Source organism: Arvicola amphibius, chromosome 1 (assembly GCF_903992535.2).
Source record: "Arvicola amphibius chromosome 1, mArvAmp1.2, whole genome shotgun sequence".
In the NCBI taxonomy this organism is placed as follows: domain Eukaryota; kingdom Metazoa; phylum Chordata; class Mammalia; order Rodentia; family Cricetidae; genus Arvicola; species Arvicola amphibius.
Window position 1 is genome coordinate 13,543,135 of NC_052047.1, and position 16,949 is coordinate 13,560,083.

At 44.7% G+C, this 16,949-nt stretch overlaps 1 protein-coding gene across 2 annotated transcripts in view; it reads left to right on the top strand.

The window, feature by feature from the left end:
• Positions 1–8,628: 8,628 nt before the first annotated feature.
• G3bp2 (G3BP stress granule assembly factor 2) overlaps positions 8,629–16,949 on the top strand; it is a 29,458-nt gene continuing 21,137 nt past the window's right edge. The window contains exon 1 of one of the 2 annotated variants that reach the window (XM_038335290.1): positions 8,629–8,832. The gene's annotated coding sequence lies outside the window, so the exon portion shown is untranslated. The remainder of the gene's footprint in view (positions 8,833–16,949) is intronic. The other variant, XM_038335298.1, reaches the window with a different exon arrangement.

The following is a 16,949-nucleotide window of genomic DNA, read 5'->3' on the forward strand; positions in this document are numbered from 1 at the left end:
GCTCCCTTACCTGCGTGTGCAGTGCTCCCTTACCTGCGTGTGCAGTGCTCCCTTACCTGCGTGTGCAGTGCTCCCTATCTGTATGCTACCTTACCTGCGTGTGCAGTGCTCCCTTTCTGTATGCTACCTTACCTGCGTGTGCAGTGCTCCCTATCTGGTGTGCGGTGCTGGGATCAAACTCCAGGCTTCCAGAGCTAAACAAGAATTATTGACTCAAGCCACATACTCTGTCCAACCTTCTGGATTGTAAATATGTTTTAGGAGCCAATGAAATATGTGCCCTTTCAGGAAAAAAAAAACCCACAATTATACATACATATATATGCAAAATGTTTGTGATTTACATGGTCCTCATTATACGTAGACTTAGGATCTGGTTTAAACCACTGTTTAAAGAAATACATCTACACAAGAGAAACTCTATCTTGTTTAATATTGGCTTATTTATGGGGAGAGGCCCATGCTGGAGCAAGTGTGTGGAGGTCAGAGGTAACTTTGTGGAACTGGTTTCCTGCTTCACCTTTGGGAAGGTTCCAGGATCGATGTCAGGTCAGCAGGCTTGCACAGCAGGCGCTTTGGCTTCTGAGCCGTCTCCGCAGCCCATCTTTATTAATAAGTGCTTGTAAAACCTCTCTATCAGTGCGTTCCAGATACACAAATGAACCCTGTCTTCAAAAACACAAACAGCAGCAACAACAAAATAATCTCTCTACTTCTTGTAGAAAAGTGCCACCTCCAATTTTCTTTTTACTCTTTACTTAAGGTACTGGACGTCTTTTTATTAATTAGAAGGAAAAACAAAGCAGGGTGGTGGCAGCGCATGCCTTTAATCCCAACGCTTAGGAGGCAGAGGCAGGTGGATCTCTGTGAGTTCGAGGCCAGCCTGGTTTACAGAGTGAGTTCCAAGACAGCCAGGGCTACACAAAGAAACCCTGCAAATCTTTGATTCTAACGCTATCAGCATGTCAACGTGTTTTACTTCGAGTAATAAGCAATCTGTTACTTTCAGTTCTGTTTCCCTTTTCAGGTCACCACCACAAGCGTGGGTAACTTGGGGTCATGTTTCTAGAATTAGGATGAGGCCGCACTGAGTCACTAAAGCCTGATTGCACAGAGGCGAGCAATGGGAGCTCCTGCCAGTTCTGAGCAGGTGCCAAGCTGTATACATACAGTGAGATAAGGCAGAGTTCAGAGTGGCTGTCTGGAGGCCAGAGGATGTAGACTAAATGTTTAGAAAGCAAGGCTTACGGTCTGATGGGAAAGATGAGCCACATCTTGATTCAGAGGGAGGTTCATGCCTTAACCCCAAAGCTTCACCATGCTTCTGCTGAGATAAATGTTCTGCAGCCATGGAACCGCAGCCCAGCTCAGCTACCAGACAATAAGGAAGCAGTTACCCTGGAAACACATAGGTGGGAGATGGGGCTGATGCTGACCCTGAACAAAAGATGCTTGGCTGTGTTCCTCTCTAAGCTGGCCTGCGGGTAGAAAGGACGAGGTGCTGTCATGGTGTGCACCAGTGGAGAGTCTCTGTGTAGAAGTGTTTTTCAGTCAGAAGGTTCATGGTGAGCCCACTGTCGTTTATGCCTCCTGCCTGTATTTTCTGTAGCTCTTTTCTTGCTGCCTTGAACAGTTTTACAGATTGCTTATTGAAAGAGATGAGTAAATTTGACTCCACTTAAGACACTCACCATGGTTTCTCTGTTCTGCCTCCAAATGAAGTATTTATTTCAAAAGGGACTAGGGAACAGTCAGGTGGGGCTGGGACACCTAGTCCATCCCTCTTTATGCTGTGTTTATGCAGTCTGACTTTACGCAGTTCTGTATTGGGTTCTCTTAATAGTTTTCCTTTTTTCCCTTGCGTTCTTTCTCCCAACCCTCCTTTCCTTTCTTCCCCCTCCTCAGACTCTTGCCTTGTACCCAGGCTACCCCTGAACTGGGCTCAAGTGATCCTCTTGCTCAGCCTTTCTCTTGTACACTAGAAACAAAGACTAACATCTGGCTTACATTTTTAAAAAATATTTATTATGTATACAATATTCTGTGTGTCTGCCTGCAGGCCAGAAGAGGGCATAAGATCTCATTTCAGATGGTTGTGAGCCACCATATGGTTGCTGGGAATTGAACTCAGGACCTTTGGAAGAGCAGGCAATGCTCTTAACCGCTGAGCCATCTCTCCAGCCCTTTTTTTTTTTTTTTTTTTTTTTTTTTTTTTACCACGGGACTCATACGTGTAAAGCACACCCCACCAGGAATCATGCTAAACACTATAAGTAATCTCCGCTCTAAATTCCATCCTTGAACTGATCTACTGAGTTTCACAGGAGTACCTAGTGAGGAAGATGGCTTCTGGCTATGTGCTCCACACTTCCATATTTCCGTGGGACTCGGTTCTTCAGTTCTGGCTTGTCCAAGGCAGTCTCCTACTTCTTTGAGAACTCTGTCTCAGCGGTATTCTTTGACACTGACTTACTCCATAGGGCCTGATCAAGGAACGGCCAGAATTCCATTCACATAGAGCGAGGCCAATTCCCAATAATTAAAATATCTCCTCATGAGGTCTCCACAGTGCGTGGTGGGCATGAAGGCAGAGAGGAGGGCTGGATAGTTTAAGGCATTTTATACTCAGACTGTCGGCCTACAGAGTGAAGCGCTCCTGCAGCCCAGAAATGGTCAGAGCGGCCCTGTCTGACCAGTAACAGCCCATTCTCGGTGAGTAAGGTAAACACCTAAGGCATTTATTTTCTCCCTGGACTCCAGACTACTCAACGCAGAGGATGCTTTCCTTATTTCTATTTTCTTAAGTTCCACTTTTCCAGGGTCACATTGTCTCTTATGTCACTCAGCCTGGGGTGATTCTGCCTATCATCATAGCTTCCTGAGTCCTGCATAGGATTGGTTAGCATTCAACCAGTCCAGATGAATTATTTTGGCAATCTTGTGATCTAATGCTTGGTAGGTTGAGTTTTGGTTCTGGTTGCCTGAAGAACTATGGAAGTTTGTCGCTGAGGTGAGACATGTCAGAGTCTCTGATTTTAAAATGTTATTGTTATTTTTGCACTTTCTTGTGCATGTGTGCACACGTGAAAGAGCATGCCACTATACTTACGCACATGTGGAAGTCAGCTCTATACTTTAACCACGTGGGTACTAGGGATCAAACTCAGGTCCCAGTCTGTCCGTATGGTGGCAAGTGCCTTTATTCACTGAGCTACCGCTCTGACTCTTGGATATCTTTTCTTCCACTGGCTATTTTTTATTTTTTACTTTTTTCCAAGACAGGGTTTCTTTGTATATCTCTGACTGTCCTGGAACTAGGTCTATAGACCAGGCTGTCCTCGAACTCACACAGATCTGTCTGCCTCTGCCTCCTTGAGTGCTGGGATTAAAGGCGTGCACCATCACTACCCGGCCACAGAATATTCTTAAATATTTAAATTTAGAGCTTTAGATATGTGGTGTCCTACACACACACACACACACACACACACACACACACCTCACAGAGCTTTTATTTTTGAAGGGATGAATTCATCTTAATTTCTAACTGAAGGTTCCCCCTTTAGGTTTTACTAATACTATGTACTTTTTCCCCCTGTCGGACATCCTTTTATATATGATTATGTTGTTATGTTTCTTATCAATTAGATGTTGGTTTCTCATTAAGTTTCATTAATCCAATGATTTTCATTTGTGGCAAAAATGTGCAAATATATAGCTTGCTCTTAATTTGGTTATATCCTAATTTTCTAATTTATTTGATTACCTACACTAACCTGCCTAGCCATTGGGGAAAAGAAAATAAGTTTATTTATGTACTAATAGAAAACAATGGTTAAGGGAAGTAAATGTGATCCTGTTACTCCTTCATATATATAGTATTTGAAAATGTATTTATTATATGTATGTACTTAGATATAATTCATTTCTGTCTGCCAATTTGTACCAACATTTTTTAATTCGTTGATACACTATGTGTGCATGTAATATAATATAATGGAGGGTGGGGTCAAATTCAAAGCAAAGCTTTACATATAGCAAGGTAGGTGCTCTGCTCCTGAGCGCAGTCCCTAGCCCCATTGATTACTTGTAATTTCTGTTTTGAAGCGGACATGCCGCATTGCACAGAGTAGGTAAAACCAGGGCTTTTACGGAGCTCACTGGAGAGGCCCACAACCGGAAGATCCTACTCATAGCCAGTGCTGGGAAGTGGGAAGTGCTGTGAGCGGAAGTGGAGCGGGGAAGGGAATGGCCATGATTGTCCAAGTTGGCCTGCACACTGGCATTAGAGCAGGAAATTTTTGAATGAAGTAGCGTAGATGTTCTATTTTATTTTGTTTCTGTGGATTACGAAAACATTCTTAAGAACATTCACCGAAGTTCTGTTCTCACCTTTTCAGTGTTATCTGTGTTACCTGGATAAAACTTCCGGAGCATCCTTCTTAAGACGTCTCCAATATGCAGTTAGTTGGCATGTTTTAGCTATCTGTGTAAGTGTTTGTTCTGGGAGGTTATTGCTTTAATGCTTTTTATATTTATTTTATTTCTGATAGTGCTTTGCCTGCATGTGTGTCAGTGCACCACATGTATGTACTACCTGTGGAGGCCAGAAGCCAGTGTCAGATCCTCTGGAACTGTAATTACAGATGGTTCCAAGTCACCGTTTGTATGCTGTAAATCAAACCCATGTCCTTGGGAAGAGAAGCCGGTGCTCTTAACCACCGAGCCTGCCCTTGTGGTTTGGTTTTCCTTTTTTTTTTTTTAATACATGGTCTCTGTGTTACCCAGGCTGGTCTCCAACTTATGGTGTTCCCCCTCATCCCAAGTGCTGGGATTACAGTCATGTGCCACCATACCAGCTGTAACTACAGAGTTCTCAACTTTCTCCTTTCCTTATCAATCTTTGATCAGACCCTTCCACCTTTAAAGAAACAAACTGGGTGCCCCAAAGAAGGCACAGTGGTAGATGTAGGTATAAGGAGTCTGTGCATATTCCTTACTTTTCTGTTGCTCTGCTAACACCATGACCACATGCAAGCTATAGAAGGAGTTTATTCTGGTTTATGGTTTGGGGAATCAGAGTCCATCATGATAGGAAGGCATGGCCGCAGGCATGGAGGCAGGGCCAGGAAGCTGAGAGATCACATCTTCATGGCAGCAGGCGACTCAGCACATTAGAATTGGGGCAAAGCTATAAACTCTCAAAACCACTGCCTTATTTCCTAGACTGCACATCTTCATTACCTCTTCAAACTGCCCCATCGACCGGGGACTAAGTGTTCAAATGTGTGACCATATGAGGGAGGGACATTTCTCGTTCAAACTGCCACAGTCTCAAAGTATAATAACTCCAAAGCAGATGATTAGTAATTACAAAGGAAAGAAAGACAGAAATTTTGGCTAATGGTGGGAATCACCAGATACAGTTTACGGATTTTTTTTTCAGACTTTTGACAAAGGTTCACATCAGAGACCTTGCAGTGGGAAGTTAGGAATGTCACTAGAGCTGAGATGGCATGAGAAACATGGCAGGAAGAAAGGTAGAATTAGCAGGTTCAACATAGTATTGGGTAATCCTCGTAGGCCTTGGTAAGGAATAAAGTTTAGTATTGCCTTAGGAGGTTTGGGGAATGCCATCTGATTTGTAGCTGTGAAAGATTTGGCTTTTAGCCTGGCAGTGGTGGCACATGCTGTTAACCCCAGTACTGGGGAGGTAGAGACAGGTGGATCTCTAAGTTCAAGACCAGCCTGGTCTATGGAGTGAGTTCCAGGACAGCTGGGGCTACACAGAGAAACCCTGTCTTGAAAAACAAACAAAACAAAGCAAGAAAAGACCCAGCTTTTGTGAGAGGGATGAAGAATTAAGTGGCTGTGTCACAACCAAGTAGGAAGGGTTTGCAGTGGGCTTGAACCATTATTGTAACAGAAACAGCGATGTGTTTAATCTGGAGTAGATGACGATAGAGGGAGCGGAAGTTTACTAACATTGGGTGTGTGGTTTGATAAAAGCGTGAAATCAAGGGTGACAGGTTTTTGGCTTGAGCCCCTCCACTGTGTATCCTTCAGTCTGACCTCCCCTCTTGGTCCATGGGGACAGTGGTTGCTTCATGGTGATTTTGAAAGGCAGGGAGATTAACGAGTCTGTTGCTGTCTCGTGGAAAGATGAAACGGGGCCAACCCCGGGCAAAGACTACCAGAATGCAGAGGTACTCAGAGAGCAGACTAGAGAGACATTTAGGAAGTAAAAAATGCTAGCTACTTGTGGGAATTGGTTAGAGTAATTTACTAAAATTGGAGATAGCTGGATCTTTTTTTTTTTTAAACTGGTAACCATTTACTGCTGTGTCTTAATGGCAGGGGTTGCCTGAGGCTTGCTTTTGTATAGGCCTAGAGTTAAGCTGAGAATTTTTTTTCTGCTTTGAAAGATTATAAAAGGAGGGGAGAGGAAGATATTAGTTGATTCTTTCTTGAAGTTTGCCAGCCTCTGCCGTAGTAGTGGTAAACTGGTTCCTAGAGTGGCAGTAACAGAATCCCCTGGGCACTTGTGAGAAATGCAAATTCTCAGACCCCCCACACACCTGCAGAGTCAGAAACACTGGGAGGTATTATAACAAGCCCAGATCTCATTTGTATGAGACCCACTCTCAAGAAACTTCCATCTTCCAGATGGTGGTGGTGCACGCCTTTAATCCCAGCTCTTGGGAGGCAGAGGCAGGCTGATCTTTCTGAGTTTGAGGCCAGGCTGGCCTACAAAAGCTAGTTCCAGGACAGGCTCCAAAGCTACAGAGAAACCCTGTCTTGAAAAACAAACAAACAAACAAACAAGAAACTTCCATCTTTATTCTAGGTTACAGGTCAAAGAATACTTAAAAACACTGCATGGAGCCAAGCAAGGTATCACACACTTTTATCCCAGTACCTGGGAGGCAGAGGTAGGCCTATCTCTGAGTTTGTGGCCAGCCTGCTCTAGAGAGTGAGTTCCAGGACAGCCAGGGTTACACGGAGAAACCTTGTCTTTAGACATCAAAATCAGAACAAACAAAAAACACTGTATGTGGCTGGAAACAGTTGAAATTTTAGCAGTTAATAATAGCAGCATTCTGTAGTTTACAATTAAGGGTGTAGGCTGTAGCTGCAGACTGCTCCGGTTGAAATGAGTAATTGTTCATTTATGATTGAGACAGTCTCCTTATGTAGCCCTAGCTGGCCTGGAATTTTGCTTTGTAGACCAAATTTGTAGGTCTAGAACTTGTGGTTACCCCCCTGCCTCTGCTTCCCATTGCTGGGATTACAAGTGTGTCCCTCCATGCCTGGCTGAGATGAGTAATAGGTGTGTGTCCTTGGGTAAACAGACCTCTTAAGCCTTACTTTCTGCGTCTGTAAAGTGTGCATTCAAATAGGTGACTACTTTGGGTTTTTGTGAGACATAAGTGATTTCACAAAATAATCAGAGGACTGCCTGATCTATAAGTAGTATACTTTTAAGGTAATCTGCATATGTAATGCATTAAGGGAAACCACCTCAGTTTCATTTATTAAGTGATGGTCTGTCCATATACTTTGCATATACAAATTATTAAGTCATCCAAAGTAATGCCAGTGTAGATTTTGGAGGCTCAAATATCGGTGTTGCCTTTTGTGAACCTTTTTTACTTTTAGGAAATACATTAAAATCATCATTATAGAAGTGTGAGGAAAAACTGATAATGTATTTATGCCTGCATTGTGCTTGGTTCAGATGTTTCTATTCTCCTCGAGCTGCCCTTCTGAGCAGTCCCAATTTCTTCCGCTATCTTAATATTGAAAACGTTGCCGGATCTATACGTGGCAAAGGAACAACATCTTGTCAACAAATGATTTTTCCCCCATGAATCAAGGTCCATGAGGCAATGTAGTGTCCATAACTGGGTCCCAGATCTGTAAACGGCATTTTTTTTTTTAAAATTTTTGTTTTGAAATTTCAAGCCTTTGAGCCTTCGTTTGTAAATGCTTGGTTCCATTTAAGGATGGTCAAGGCCATACAAGAGACCCAAGTCTATACAGCCCAAGGTTTTTTGTTTTCTTCCCCCATACTCCACGCACGACTCAGCAACCCTTTTAAACTAGCTGGATGACACTGACTTGAAAGGCTTAAAACCTCCATTTCCTAAAACAGGTCAATAAGCAGAATAGGTGCGCTCCCTGTGCAGAGTTGAACACTGCATTTTAATGCTCCGCTAAGGCAGCAACCTGCAGGCCCCTAGTTTAGGGAACATCTTAGCCCGAATAAAGGCGCCAGGACCATCCTTTAGTAAAGACACTGCTCAGCGGGGAGCCAGCTTTTTTTTTTTTTTTTTTTTTTTTTTTTGTTCGCGCCACCTGAGAGGACCGGAGGCTCAGCATCACTGCAAGAGAAAGGCAGCTTCCTTGTGACGTCAAATCAGCGGGCTATCGCCCGGGCTCTAGGCCGGTTCCGGATCCCTGGCTTTCCGGACGCCCGAGTGCGCGAGCGCGGCGCCGTACTGCGCGTGCTCCGCAGAGGGACGCGAGAGGGTTGGGTCCTGCTCTCCATGGTGATGTCTGATTGGCTAGCGTTGTTCTGGGGGGTTCCCTAGCCCTTTCGGCAGGGGTAAAACAATAAGAGGGGGCGGCGGCAAAGGGGGCGGGACGTCCGTGTTCTTGTGGCTCGTTGCAGCTCTAGCTCTGGGGAAGAGGCGGCTTCGAGGGGCTCGAGCTCTCAGGTCTCCGGATTCCCAAGCCTCGGGCTTAGTCGAGGAAGGAGAATCTGCTGCGGCCGATCCCGCGACACTCCTGACCTCCGCGCGACGTGCCCGCCGCCGCTGTTGGTTGGAGGTCTGTACGGGGGCCGAGAAGGGGCGGCCGGTGTGGTGGTCGGCAGGGGACATTTCGCTCCGCTCCGCGGCTCGCAGCAACCGTCCGGTGTGTGCGTTCGCTGTCTGGGGTGCCGCGGCAGAAACATTGTTCTCACCGGCTGCCTCCGCCAGCCAGAGTGCGTGCGTGCGTGCGTGCCTAGCCGAGCCTTTTCTGCAAGGTGAGGGTGAGGCTGCGTGGGGAGGAAGATGACCCGCGCGCATGGTGCAGAGGAGGGCACAGGTGGGGCTGGGGCTTGCCGGGATGAGGCTGCTCGGCGGGACCCTGTCCGCCTCAGCTCTAGGAGCGCGCCGACGGGCGCCAAGCCGCGAAGCGGGCCGGTGGGCTTCTGCAGACGCGGTTTCAGGGTGGGTAGCCCACCCGCCTGGCTCCCCGCTGGTTTGCGGCCCTGGTTCCCGGTCGTCGCCCCGCCCGTGGGGGAGGGGAGGGAGGCCGTGTCGGCGGAGGCTGAAGCGACGCAGATGCGAAAGTAGCGGCCTCCGGGCACCATTTCTGTGCCCGGAAACTGAATCCGGGGTTGAAGGTGGCCGCCGCTCCGCTTGCCGGGTGCTCGAACTCCCCCCACCCCCATTATCCCGAGCATGTTCTGATACGGGGGCTGTAACGAGCGAAGACTCTCCGTCCTTTTTTCTGCAAGCGATCTCCAGTTGCTCGGGTGGCGGGGTGGGGGGGGGGGGGAGGAGACGTTTGAGTGTTTTGGGAATGGGTTTCTCCCTCTCCACACACGGGTTTTTTTGTTTGTTTGTTTTTTTGTAGAGGATGAGGGGAGAAGAATGTAAGTTTCCCTAGATGGTATGGGTTTTGTTAGTGGAATTTGATCGAGGTTTTCCTGCGTCTCTAAGAGCCGATTTCTTCAGGTGTCCCTATACTGCTTTGGGATTATAGGTCGTGTTCATAATTTTTGCTCCTGAGATATAACTGATTTTTAATCGAGTGTATGAGGAGGTGCCTTTTGCCTCTTTAAAAAAAAAACACGTGCACCAAAGCTGAATCAAGGAAAATTGCCCTTCTCCCTCCGGGTATGATTGTTGTGCTATTTATTAACTTGAGTTAAGGTTTCTGGTTTTTAGATTCTAGATACCATACCTCGTTCGTTGCATGTATCCAGTTCGGGGAACCATTAACCGCAGTTAAAAGGATGCACTGGAATAGATGATAGTAATTTCTTGTCCATATTTGGCTGTTAATGTAGCCCTAGGCATGTGAACCAAAGTTTCTAGGTAAACATTTGCCTTTGTCAAATCCAGTGGTCCCTTTCTGGTCTTTAGGCTCAGGCCTGATGTCCCAGCACTCAGGAGACAGAGGCAGGTAGATCTTGTGAGTTCGAGGCCAACCTGGTCTACATACTTACAAACCATCCAGGCTACATAGTGAGATTCTGTTGTCGTTGTTGTCCGTCCGCCCCCCCCTCCCCCAAAGTTTGCTCAGTTTGGATCTTATGACTGAATATTGTTGTCCCTTCTTACTGAGTTTTAAGTTCTTGTGTTTCTTTCCTTCTCATCTCAGTTGTGTACAAATTAATTCATTATGAAAAATCGATTATGAGAAGGGCTTCAAATATGCTCCTTGGTGGCTGAGGTTATTGAACATTCAGAACTGTAATAGTTCTGGGCTTGGGCGTACGATCCTAATTAAGGGGCGGAGGCAGAGGCAGGAAGATCTCGAGTTGAAGGCCAGCTTGGTCCACAGAGTGAGTTCCGGGACAGCCAGGGAGGGCTACACAGGGAAACCCTGTCTTGTAAAACAAAACACAAAAAACTAGAATTGAAATACTAGTGATGGTGAAAGCAAACCTCCGAAGTGGAGTGAACTAGACACTAGTGGGGTGGGTGGCTGGCTATCGGAGGAGCAGATGATGACGTCATTGGATAGTTTAGTAAGTGAACCTGGGTAAGATCCTGCTCTTAAGGTTCAAGGCACCAGCATACCTGGGGCATCAGAAGTACCCAGGCCCTGCCACCATTCACTGCAGTTTAGGGGGAATGCTACAGTTTCTTGTTCAGCTGTTGGCCTGTGAACCTCCCACAAAATTAATGGCTACACTGAGTGACCAAGTAAGCTGGACTGTTAGGCAAGTTCTAGCTTTGAAGAAATGGTTAATATCTTTTAGATTCTTGACAGCAATTTATGTTGCAGAATTATTACCCATTATTAGAAGTTATTTTCTTAGTTTCCTAATTTTTTTTCCTATGTTTTATGTTGAATGGATATGAAGAAGAAGATGGAGTGATACTTTTTCAGCATTTACACTGAAGCCCAAATTGGATTACTCTGAATGGAAAGTGGGTGGGATTTAGTTGACCTATGCAGGGTGGTGGCGACACTCAACTTTAATCCCGGCTCTTGGGAGGGAGGCAGGCAGCTCTCCTAAGAGTTTGAGGCCAACCTGGTCTACAGGAGTAGTTCCAGGACAGTCAGGGACACAAAGAAACCCTGTTTTAAAAACTCAAAAAAAAAAAAAAAACCCAGCAAAAAAAAAAGTCTTAAATGGTTGCACTTCACTGGTAGATGTGTGCATAATAATCAGTAAAGCAAAGCAATGTTTCTTTCCAAACCCTCAGCAAAAGAATGTTGTTTTGTGCATTGTTTATTGTAATCATCTAACTTCTGAGTATTTTATCCTGTCTTGTTGTGGTACTAATGCTGGGAAGATCTCTTACTACATTGTGTTGCTGTCATCCTCCCCCCCGCCCCCCCCCCAGTTTAAAATACACCGGAAGTTGGATTTGCTTTTTATTACTGTATTTATTTGGTTTCTTGGGGCAGGATCCTTGTTTAGCCCAAACTAGCCTGACATTTACTTTGTGTCCTAGGCTGGGAAGTAGAGGTACATGCTACGGTGCTTGGCGTGAAAATTGAACTGTAAAGTTTGTGGTTTTTCTAGACAGGGTTCCTCTGTAGCTTTGGAGCCTGTCCTGGAATTAGCTCTTGTGGACCAGGCTGGCCTCGAACTCAGAGATCTGCCTGCCTCTGCCTCCCGAGTGCTGGGATTAAAGGCATGCGCCTCCACTGCCTGGCTGAACTGTAAAGTTTTTAAGGATTTATTTTTTTGTTCCTTCTATTTATGTACTTGCATGTGTGTGTATAAAAGGTGTTAGATCCTCCTGGAGCTGGAGTTAAGGCCGATTTTGAGCTCCTAAATGTAGGTGGTGGGAAGAAAGAACACGGAGCCCTCTCTCCAACCCCTAAAAGTTGAATGACTTTGTTCGGTTGGTTTTGTTTGAGTCAGGGTCTCGCTGTGTGTAGGCCAGGCTGATCTTGAATTAAGAGAGATCATTTGTTGTGGCAGACCTTGGATCCAAGTACCACAGTGACAGAAATAGAATGTTCTGGATAAAACAGCCTCTGTCCTCAACCCTCAAGATAAGGGGACAAGTGCTGAAGTACAGAAAGACGCTAAGAATGGCCGTGCCGTCCCACGAAAGTGGTAGATTCACATCATGCTCCCCTCACCCCGTATTTTGAGGCAGTGTCTTTGTAGCCCTGGCTGGCTGACTTAGAATGATAGACCAGACTGGCCTTCAACTCAAAAGATCTGTCTTCTGTCTCCTGTGTTCTAAAGTCAGTCCGGCCCCTTCCTCCCCCTCCTACCACCCCAGACAGAGTTTCTCTGTGTAGCCCTGGCTGTGCTGGAATTCGCTTTATAGGTCAGGCTGGCCTTGAACTTGCAGACGTCCACCTGTCTATTACCTGCCTACGTCTAGGTCTCCTCTGAGTGCTGGGATTAAAGGCGTCTGCAACCACGGCCGCCTCTCATTATGCTTTAATGTTTCCGGAGTCCCCTGTTTCCTTTACCTCTTGAATAGGGAGGGTTATATTAACTTCATTTACAGAAAAATGAAACTGACACTTAGAAAGCAGAGATAAAGGGCCTCAGTCTTTGTTCCAAGACAAGAATTTTGTGTCAGTGTGACACTCAGGAAGTGTGCTTTGGGCCAGGTGTGGTCACTCAGGAGGCAAGGCTAGGAAGAGGGGAATTGGAGACGAATCTCTTCTATAGGGTGAATTCCTGAACAGTCAGGGCTACTTAGAAACCTTGTCTCAGAGGGGAGTAGCATATCCATTTCTGCATACATCACCACCAGCCAGCATAGCCATTCTTAACGGTTGGCCATTCTTGGTGCCTTTCTGTACTTCACACTTGCCCCCTTTGCTTTAACCATAGCCTCCTATTTCTGTCACTGTGATACTTGGACCCAAGGTCTGCCACAACGAATACCAATTTCTTGTTCTAAAAATGTGTGGATAGTTTTGTTGTAGTCATTAAAACCTTTTAGATGAAGACCTTCAGGAACTTTGGAAAGTTTTAATGTTGAATGGAGTTGTCGTTTTAAAGAGGGATCTAGTCTTTGGGTCCATGAGAATGGGCCTTGGCCTAAGTGTGAGCCCTGCAGAGGGAGTGGGAGCAAGCATCCTGTCATGGAGATAAGCTAGGGCTAAGCATGGGCATAAACTTTGATAGCAGTTTCTGGTAAATAGGCTACAGCCAGTTGGAGACATTCTTTCCATAAATAAAATATGGTCCGCATAACCTTCCAAGGTTAGCAGTTTATCTGCATTTCCTCCTCCTTATCTAAGTGTTTTCTTGGTATTTTTTAATAAAAAATATGATTTCTTCAGAAATATTTGTTCTCTCCAAATTGAAATAACTACCAAAGATTGACATGACACTGCAATGAGTTGCAATGAGTGGTGTGTGTTTAATGCTTTTAAAGATGGGGGACTGAAGACACAGCTCAGTTGATAGAGTGCTTGCTTAACACATGCAAACTCCTGGGTTTAAATATCTCTGTTCTGAAAGCTGGAATGTTCTGAAATTTGAAGTGTTTAAACAGTTGTATTAGTAGTTGTGGCTAGGTATTTGTGTTTAAATTTTGATTTTTTTTCTGAAGAGTTAGCCATTTTATCACTAGTAATGGAGCACTGTGTCCTTAGTAAGAATATGGAGAGAGACCATTTAAGATAGCTCTGAAATTAATGAGAATTAACTATTTTGGATAACCTTTTCTGCTGTAGTCTGCTCTAATAATAATTTTTACTATTTTTAGTGGATTTTTAAAATTAATTTCATTCTTTAGCTCATCATATACAATGCCTTTTTAATTCATGAAACCGTAATTTAACATTTTATTCTAGTCTTTTCAATGTCTCATTTTATGGTGCTGTAAGTTCCTAGCCCCAAAGCTTTTCTTTTAGTGTGCATAGATGTGTCTTGTGCCTGCAGAGGACAGAAGAGGACATCAATTGCACTGGAACTAGAGTTGTGCATGGTTGTGAACTGCCGTGTGGTTGCTGGGCTAGAACAGCCAGTAAGAGTTCTTAACATCAAGCCATTTCTCCAGACTTTCTGTTCTTTTTCCCCAGGACAGGGTTTCTCTGCATGACAGCCCTGGCTGTCCTGGGATTAGCTTTGTAGATGAACCTGCTGCCCTTCATTTACAGAGATCTGGTTGCCTCTGCCTCCCGAGGTTAAAGTTTCTTTCCCTCCTGGGAATTAAAGCACCCTGCTACCCTCTCTTGTTCTTTATCAGTTTTTCTCTACAGAACTGACCATTGTTGTTCAGCATATTTGTTCCCATCTCAACTTCCTTCATTTACCTTTACTGAGTAATTTCCAGTGTAAAAAGACTTTAGCCACAAACATTACTGTGTTGAACAGATACATTCTTGCTACTGTTGGTACTGAAAGTGGGTAGTTCTTAGTTTAGTGATGTTACTTACGCCAGGCATGCTGCTTTACCTAAGCTCAGAATTTAGGCCACCCCGGCAGAAGGATTGCTGTGAGTTTTCAAGGCCAGTCTTAACTAGACTCATTCATCTCCATGCAAAAATCAGTATTGTTGAATATTTCCATCCCCATCAGCAGGGCTCACAGTAGGCAAGTTAGCTAAAATTCCTGACTCACTTCCATGTTTTAATCTTTGCTCTAAAACCATTTTCTCCTTGGCTCCCCTTCCTCTTTTAAGCCCCATCTAGCTGGCCTTGAATTCCCTGAGATCCACCTGCCTCTGACTCCTGAGTGCTGGGATTAAAGGTGTATGCTCCACTTCCGCTTGGCTGTTTAAAAAAAAAAAAAAGAGGCAGAGGCAGGTGGGTATCTTGAGTTTGAGGCTAGCCTGGTCTACAGAGTAAGTTTCAGGACAGCTAGGGCTGTTAAACAGAGAAAGCCTGTTTTGAAAAAGCCCCCTCCTCCCTTAAAAATAAATAAAATTTGTGTGTATGAATGTTTTTGCCTGTATGTATGTGTGCCACACGTGTGTGTCTAGTGCTCTTGGAGACCAGAAGAGGGCCCTGGATCCCCTGAATTTTAAGAATTTCAAAGTTACTGTACATTTTGTGACATTTAGACAGCATAAGCTATAAGCTACAGATTTCTTCCCCATCTTTTGAAAGAGTATAGTACAGAAAAAAAAATTGGTCCATCGTGACAGTGATGGAGGTAGGGAAGGAAGCTTTCCAATTGTGAGCGTTACTTGTGGTTGCCACTGCCTTAATTCATGCTTTAATCATTTTCTAGTCTCCCAATTAAAGTTAATAACATAATTTTTAAATTTATTTTATGTGTATGAGTATTTTGCCTGCATGAGTATCCCCTGGAACTGGAATTTCTGACAGTTGTGAGCTGCCGTGTGGGTATTAGAACAAAAGATACAGAGCTTCAGTGTGATGGCTCAGAAATGAAGAGCAGTTTCCAGGTTCAATTCCTAGCATCCACATGGTGGCTCACAATTGTCCATAAAACCCCAATTCTAGGGCAATCTCATGCCCTAGATCTCCCATGGGTACCAGGCATGCATGTGGTATACAGACATACATGGTGAGCAAAACACTCATACATAAATACATCTTAAAAAAAAAAAAAGTTCAGGGCTACTCTAGTCCAGGCTGGCCTGAGCTCATGATTATTCTGAGTGCCTCAGTTTGAAGCCTGAACCACTAAACTTGGTTTACAAATTCATTTCTGTATTTTTTAAAAATATTTATTTATTACGTATACAATATTCTGTTGGTGTGTATGCCTGAAGGCCAGAAGAGGGCACCAGACCTCATTACAGATGGTTGTGAGCCACCATGTGGTTGCTGGGAATTGAACTCAGGACCTTTGGAAGAGCAGGCAATGCCCCTTACCGCTGAGCCATCTCTCCAGTCCCCTCATTTCTGTATTGAAACTTGGGCAGGGTACACCTTTAATCCCAGCATTCAGGAAGCAGAGGTGGCTAGTGCTCTATGACCCAGGCCAGCCTGGTCTATAGAAACTGGTCTGTGAAAGTATTTAGTTGCTTAAAGAAAACCTGCATTGAAATTTGTTAAAATAGGAATTCAGATAGTATTTTATTTGCCTGATATACACTAAGATATGTGGTTGATTTTTACTTTGTTTTGTTTTTTCTCCTTTAGTACTTTCAAGTATAATAAGAGAGGAGTTGGAGAAATGTCTTAGCAGTTAGGAGTGCTTTCTGCTTTTCCAGAGGTCCCAAGTTTAGTTCCTTTGCCACTTCCATAGTGTGGTTCACTGCCACCTGTAATTCAAGCTCCAGGGCATCTGACGCCCTCTTCTGGTCGCTGTGGATACACACATCCATGCACATAAATAAAAATAGTCAAGTATCCTCTCGAGGCTTTGTGTGGGTGTTTGGGTGTGTGTTCAGTCTATTGATCTACACACATCTTTGCTACTTAGGATTGAACCCGCGGCTATTTCTTGGAATTACTGTACTGCTCTACCAGTGAGCTACTATCAGCCATATTACTCCTTCTTTTGAAAAACAAGTGGTGTTTGTGATGGTCTTTGTTTGTGCTTAGAAGTGGAGGTCAGGAGACAAACTGGGTTCTCTCTACCTTGTTGGTCCTCAGGCAAACTCCAAAGCCATTTCAATGGCTCTCTCCTTTCTCCACTTCCCTTAAAAAAAAGTGTGTGTGTGTGTGTGCGCCTGTGCCTGTTTGTCTGTCTGTGTAGCATGTGTGTAGCTGGTACCTGTGGAGTTCAGAATAGGGTATTTGGTCCTCTGGAATTTGTTTGTGAGCTACCATGTGGCTGCTGGGAACTGAGCCTGGGTCCTCCAAAAGAGCAACAAGAG